At 48.5% G+C, this 7,560-nt stretch overlaps 1 protein-coding gene across 1 annotated transcript in view; it reads left to right on the forward strand.

The window, feature by feature from the left end:
• Positions 1 to 7,560, forward strand: part of LOC115639767 (estradiol 17 beta-dehydrogenase 5-like) — a 296,315-nt gene that overhangs the window by 171,618 nt on the left and 117,137 nt on the right. The window lies entirely within an intron of this gene.

Genomic DNA, 7,560 nt, shown 5'->3' on the forward strand with positions numbered 1-7,560 from the left:
GAACAGTTGGTCAACATCCTCTTTATAACAGCCTTTAACACATTTGAAGACTTATCAGGTCCCCCCTCGGTCTTCTCTTCTCAACACTATCAATGCCCAGTTTTTTTAATCTTTTGTCATAGGTCACGTTTTCTAACCCTTTTCTCATTTTAGTTGCTCTCCTCTGGACTCTCCAGTTTGTCCTCATCTTTCCTACAGTGTAGAACCTAGAATTGGACACGGTACTCCAGGTGAGGCTGCACGAGTGCCTATTACCTCCCTTGTCTTATATACAACACTCCTGTTAATACACCCCAGAATGATATTAGCCTTTTTCACAGCTGCATCAGTGTTCATTTGTTCAATTTGTGACCCACTATAACCCCAGATCCTTTCCAGCTGTACGACTATCTATCCAGTTATTCCCCATTTTGTAATTATGCATTTGATTTTTCCTTCCTAAGTAAAGTATATTGCACTTTTTTCAATTGAATTTCATGTTGAATTTAGACCAGTTCTCCAATTTCTCAAAATTATTTTGAATTATAATCCTCTCCCCCAAAGTCCTTGCAACCCCTTCCAGTTTTGTGCCATCTGCAAATTTTATAGGCATACTCCACACTCCATTGTCCAACTAATTAATGAAAATATTGAATAGTACTGGGCTCAGGACTGACTCCTGTGAGGCCCCTCTAAATAAGCCCTCCCAGTTTAATAGCAAACCATTAATAACTATGCTTTGAATACGGTCTTTCAACCAGTTGTGCACCCACCTCATAGTAATTCCATCTAGACCACATTTCCCCAGCTTGCTTATGAGAATGTCATCTGGGACTGTGTCAAAAGCCTTACTAAAATTACACACTAGACCAGTAACCCTGTCAAAGAAGGAAATTAAGTTGGTTTGGCATGAGTTTTCTTCTTGACAAATCCATGCTGGCTAGTCCTTATAACCCCCTTATCCTCCAAGTGCATACAAACTGATTGTTTAATTTGTTCCAATATATTTCCAGGTATCAAAGTTAGACTGACTGGTCTATAATTCCCCAGGTCCTTTTTGTTCCCTTTTTTAAACATTGCCCTTTTCCAGCCTTCTGAGACTTCACCAATCCCCAGTAGTTCTCAAGATAATTGCTAACAGTTTTGAGATTGCTTCAGCTAGTTCCTTAAGTACCATAGGATTAATTTCATCAGGCCCTGCCAATTTGAATACATCTAAATATTCTTTCACCTATTCTTTCCTTATTTTAGCTTGTGTTCCTTCCCACTTGTTGTTAATATTAACTGTGTTGAGTATCTGGTCACCATTAACCTTATTAGTATCAGAGGGGTAGCCATGTTAGCCTGGATCTGTAAAAAGCAGCAAAGAGTCCTGTGGCACCTTATGGACGAACAGACGTATTGGAGCATGAGCTTTCATGGGTGAATACCCACTTCGTCAGACGCATGTGGTGGAAATTTCCAAAGGCAGGTGTAAATATGCAGGCAAGAATCAGTCTAGACATAACGAGGTTAGTTCAATCAGGGAGGATGAGGCCCTCTTCTAGCAGTTGAGGTGTGCTGCTAGAAGAGGGCCTCATCCTCCCTGATTGAACTAACCTTGTTATCTCCAGACTGATTCTTGCCTGCATATTTATACCTGCCTCTGGAAATTTCCACCACATGTGTCTGACAAACTGGGTATTTAGCTACAAAAGCTTATGCTCCAATATGTCTGTTAGTCTATAAGGTGCCACAGGACTCTTTGTCGCTATTAACCTTTTTAGTGAAGACTGAAGCAAAATAGGCTTTTAACACTTCAGCTTCTTGATGTTATTAGGTCTCCTTCCCCACTAAGCAGAGGACAAACACTGTCATTCTTTTTCTCTTGCTTCTAATGTATTTAAAGAATCTCTTCTTATTGCCTTTAATGCCTCTTGCTAGGTGTAACTCATTTTGTGAGTTAGCCTTTCTGATTTTGTTCCTACACACTTGTGCTATGCTTTGGTACTCTTCCTTAGCAATTTGTCTCTGTTTCCACTTTCTGTAAGATTCTTTTAGGATTTTCAGATCATTAAAAAGCTCCTGATGGAGTCATATTGGCCTCTTATTATACTTCCTATCTTTCCTTTGTGTTGGGATAGTTTGATGTTATGCCCTTAAAATTGTCTCCTTGAGAAACTGCCAGTTCTCCTGCACTCCTTTCCCTTAGATTTTGTTCCCATGGGACCTTGCCTACCAGTTCTGTAACCTTGATAAAGTCTGGGGAGGGTTTTTTTTTAAACTTCATTGTTCAGGGCCAGCTTTTGGCCAATTCAACCAATTCCCCTGAATCTGGCCCTGCCCCTAGAGAGGACCCCATGCCCAAGCCCTGGTACAGGGTACTGGCAAGAGCTGGTGCGCTGTACCAGGGTGGTCCAGCTTCCCCAAGGGGCAATTTAAAGGGCCTGGGGCTCCACTGCTGGAGCCTTAGGATAGGGCTGTGGGGCTATTTAAAAAGTCTGGGACGCTCGTTGCTTCTACTGCCCCAGCCCTTTAAATAGTGCTGGCGCCCCGCCACTTCCCCAGGGCTCCCACAGCTATTTAAATGGTCAGGGCGGAAGAAGCAGGGGAGCCCCAGGCCTTTTAAATAGCCCCCGAGCCCCAGGCTGCTGCTGCTGCTACCCTGGTGGAGGAGGGGGGACTCACCATACAGGATGGGCTGTACCCCCTGTACCTGCACCCCCTGCCTGCAGCCAGCCCCTGCTGCATCCCCTGTCCGCACCAGCCCCGCACTTCCTGCCCTGCCTGCACCAGCCTCTCTGCAGCCAGTCCTCACCCCATGACCGCAGCCAGCCTGTCTCCAGCCAACCCTTGCCACACCCCCATGCCTGAAACCAGCCAGTCCCGCACTCCTCTGCCTCCAGCTCTGCCAACCCATGCCACAGGCACCTGTGGCCCTGCCAGAAGCCAGCCAGCCCACCCCACACACTCTGTCTCCAACCAGCCCCACACCCCTTGCCCTGCCTGCAGCCAGATCCTACCTCCAGTCAGTCCCTGCCCTGCCTCCAGCCAGCCCCATGTCCAGTGCAGTTCCCAGGGCAGTAAGCCTGCACACTTCCTTCAATGAGGGGGGCAGGGAGCAGCTGGGACCCACACATGTGCACACCATTAGGGTGACCAGACAGCAAGTGTGAAAAATCAGGACGGGAGTGGAGGGTAATAGGATCCTATATAAGAAAAAGACCCAAAAATCAGGACTATCCCTATAAAATCAGGACATCTGGTCACCTTAGCACACCCCCAGGGAGTAACGGACACCCACATATGTGAAACAGAGCTCATTTCTAGTTCAGGCCCATCTTTTTAAAAAAAACTTTTGGTAGGCTTAACATACATCTGTATTTTCCCAGACATGTCAGGGTTTTTGGTTCTTAAATTGCCATCCGGAAGGAATTTTTAAAATTAAAAATATGAACGTGTGGTAACTCTATTGGTACAAAATATACATACTGTGGCACATCCCTTAAATCAGAACTTTTTATAGGGAACTGGTTGCTAAGAAATGAAAGGCTTTTTTTTAAACATGTTTTTTTTTTAGTCATCCCTGCTGGGGCCCGGCCAAAAATGTTTGAATTGGGCCCCGCACTTCCTAAAGCCGGCCTTATTCTACTGCTCTCACTCCTTAGAAATAATGAAATTTGTCATTTCCTGGTCACTTTCACCCAAGTTGCTTTCCACCTTTAGATCCACTAGCAATTCCTCCCTGTTAGACAGAATCAAGTCTAAAACGGCTGTCCCTCTCGTTACTTCCTGCACTTTCTGCAACAAAAAGTTATTCCTAATTAGGGTGACCAGTAAAAAGCAACAAAGAGTTAGTCTTTAAAGTGCCACAGGACTCTTTGTTGCTTTTTACAGATCCAGACTAACCCAGCTATCCCTCTGATGTCCCAGTTTTATAGAGACAGTCCCAATTTTGGGTTCTTTTTCTGATATGGGCTCCTATTACCCCCAACGCAGTGTCCTGATTTTTCATACTTGCTGTCTGGTCCCCCTATTCCTAATACATTACAAGAACTTATTAGACATGTTATGTTTTGGTGCAGTGGCAAAGCTAGGACTGGAAATTTGGCTGGGCCCTAACTTTCGTGTGGGTGGAGAATGACAGGCTGTGCCTACCATCCAAATTTCCACTCCTAGCTACAGCACTGGCCTGTAGGTAGGGGGCTGGCGGCCAGGGGAAGGGAAGGGATCCAGGCAGAGATGAGCATGTGTGACAATGCGGTTCTGGCGGGACCCAACTGAGAGTGCCAATTCAGGATCAATTGCTCACACAGGGCAGTTACAGCCCTAGGCTGGGGTTTTTCCACCTCTAAGGCAAACCAAACCAGCCAGACAAAAATGACTTCGGTTTCACCCCACTGGCTAACCACAAGTCACACAAGCAATTTCCTTAGACACTCCAGTCTCCCAGTATCACCACCAGTCCCACTCATCCTGAGGAAGAATGGTTATGAAAACCAACACCCCAATAAAAGAAAAAGGTTCTCTCGATCCCAAAGAATCAAGCCCCAGACCCAGGTCAATATACACATCAAATCTTACCCACAAATCACGCTGTTGCCAATCCTTTAGAATCTAAAATCTAAAGGTTTATTCATAAAGGGAAAAAGGTAGAGATGAGAGCTAGAATTGGTTAAATGGAATCAATTACATGCAGTAATGGCAAAGTTCTTAGTCCAGGCTTGTAGCAGTGATGGAGTAAAGTGCAGGTTCAAATCAAGTCTCTGGAGTACATCCCCGCTAGGATGGGTCAGTCAGTCCTTTGTTCAGAGCTTCAGTTTGTAGCAAAGTCCCTCCAGAGGTAAGAAGCAGGACTGAAGACAAGATGGAGATGAGGCATCAGCCTTATGTAGGCTCTTCCAGGTGTAAGAACACGTCTTTCTTCTTACTGTGGAAAATTACAGCAAAATGGAGTCTGCAGTCACATGGGCAAGTTCCTGCACACCCTGCTGAGTTACAAGGTGTAGCTGCCTCCTCTCAATGGGTCAATTGTGTAGCTGATGGGCCTTAATGGGCCATCAAGCGGGCTAGGCAGAGCTAACACCCACTTGTCTGGGATTTTTCCCAGAAATACAGCACAAATTTGAAATATAGACAATATACAGCCAATACTGATAACTTCAACTACAAAATGATACAGACATACAGACAGCATAATCATAACCAGTAACCCATAACGTGGTCTTAGACATCTTATATGACCCCATTTACATAAGATTTGGTGCCACTACAGGCCCTTGGTTGCAAACCATGTTCTATATTGTCCCAGTTTATATCAATAACAGTATGGAAGCAGGGAAGGGGGCAGGTAGGAATAGGCCAGGCACGTGTGTGTCCAAGGCCTTCCTCGGCCATGTGCCGCTGTATGCGGGCGGGGAGGGAAGGTAAATTAACCCACCACCACCCAAAACAAAAACCAGCCACTTTTTCTTGATATTTTGCAAACTTTGGGAACCTACAAGGAGAAATCTACATCTCAAATTACATTGCAGCACTGACCATTTTGCAGGGTGAGAGTGGAGAGTATCAAACTTTCGGTGCCACTTACTTGGTGGCTCCCCCTACAGTGAGAGTGGTGGTGACACAATGACTGCAGTTCCGAGGACAGGTGTGGAGCAGCTCAGGCGAGTGGAGTGCACTAGCGAGCCGGGGCTTGGGGAGGGAGAGGGACAGATGGGGCTTCCTCCAGCCAGGGGCTTGGCCCCTCCTGCTGTGCTGTGCCGTGCCGCTGCCTGCTGGGAGGGCTCCATGCCGCTCCCACCCAACTCACCTGCAGGTGAACTGAAAGTCATTGGTGGGGATGGAAAGACGCAGGTTGCCAGGTGTTCCCTGCTCAAATTTGGGTGGGTCTGGATGCCCTGTGGCTATGCCTGTTTTGCTGTATTTCTTTTCCAACAGATGCGTCGCTAGTTAACATCCCCCGTTACTGAATGGGGAAACCTGATTAGACCTAGAGTCAATGCATTATATGAAAACTTTTAATGGCATTCATCTCTGTTTTTTGCGGATCATGAGACATTTACTTCAGTTCTAGCAGAACTGAATAGTCCTGGGGAAAGCAAGATGATAATAAGGATGACCTGGCAAAGTGCAGGTGTCACTTAAATGTTTTAAGATAGAGTCCTGTTGACATTAAAAACAGTTCCTGTGTGCACAGTTAAGAAAATGTGTAGCTGCCCAATGAATTGAAGTGAAGTGTACTTGGAAGAAAAAAAGATAGTGTGTTCCACTTATTTCCACATTTGAATGAATCTGTAAAGGTCTAATGAAGCTAGGATCTGTTTAGGATAGGAGCAGCAGCAACACTGCACTGTATGGCCTTTGCTGGTCCCTGAAAGCTCTGTCCTCAGCAGAAAATAGCCCGCACTGGCTGCCCTTGAGGTTTGGGTAAACTGGAGGAGGAAGGAATCTGCAAGCTCCTCTGTGTCACTCTTTGCAGAAAATTCCAACAGGAGAGCTGGCCCGTGCAACAGTGGGGAGGCTGCAGGCAACTTAGGCAAGGTCTGTGCAACACCTGCAGCTAATGCTACAAGGAAACGCATGCCCACAGCCTGCCCAGCCCATCACGCACGGCCGGCGTTAGACTCAGCTGCTGCTCTGCACCACGTTCCCCCACCCGGACCCCTTCCCAGGCCATGTCTACATCTAAAATTTTGCAGCGCTGGTTGTTACAGCTGTATTAGTACAGCTGTATAGGGCCAGCGCTGCAGAGTGGCCACACTTACAGCAACCAGCGCTGCAAGTGGTGTTAGATGTGGCCACACTGCAGCGCTGTTGGGCGGCTTCAAGGGGGGTTCCGGGACCGAGAGAGCAAACCGGGAAAGGAAACCAGCTTCGCCGCGGTTTGCTCTCTCGGTCCCGGAGCCAGCCAGCAAACCGCAGGGAAGGAGACCTGCTTGCTCGGGGTTCCGGGACCGAGAGAGCAAACCGGGAACGCCGCGGTTTGCTCTCTCGGTCCCGGAGCCAGCCAGCAAACCGCGGGGAAGGAGACCTGCTTGCTCGGGGTTCCGGGACCGAGAGAGCAAACCGGGAACGCCGCGGTTTGCTCTCTCGGTCCCGGAGCCAGCCAGCAAACCGCGGGGAAGGAGACCTGCTTGCTCGGGGTTCCGGGACCGAGAGAGCAAACCGGGAACGCCGCGGTTTGCTCTCTCGGTCCCGGAGCCAGCCAGCAAACCGCGGGGAAGGAGACCTGCTTGCTCGGGGTTCCGGGACCGAGAGAGCAAACCGGGAACGCCGCGGTTTGCTCTCTCGGTCCCGGAGCCAGCCAGCAAACCGCGGGGAAGGAGACCTGCTTGCTCGGGGTTCCGGGACCGAGAGAGCAAACCGCGGCGAAGCTGGTTTCCTTTCCCGGTTTGCTCTCTCGGTCCGGAACCCCGAGCAAGCAGGTCTCTTTCCCCGCGGTTTGCTGGCTGGCTCCGGGACCGAGAGAGCAAACCGCGGCGTTCCCGGTTTGCTCTCTCGGTCCCGGAACCCCGAGCAAGCAGGTCTCCTTCCCCGCGGTTTGCTGGCTGGCTCCGGGACCGAGAGAGCAAACCGCGGCGTTCCCGGTTTGCTCTCTCG

The sequence above is a fragment of the Gopherus evgoodei genome, chromosome 1, assembly GCF_007399415.2.
Source record: "Gopherus evgoodei ecotype Sinaloan lineage chromosome 1, rGopEvg1_v1.p, whole genome shotgun sequence".
In the NCBI taxonomy this organism is placed as follows: Eukaryota; Metazoa; Chordata; order Testudines; family Testudinidae; genus Gopherus; species Gopherus evgoodei.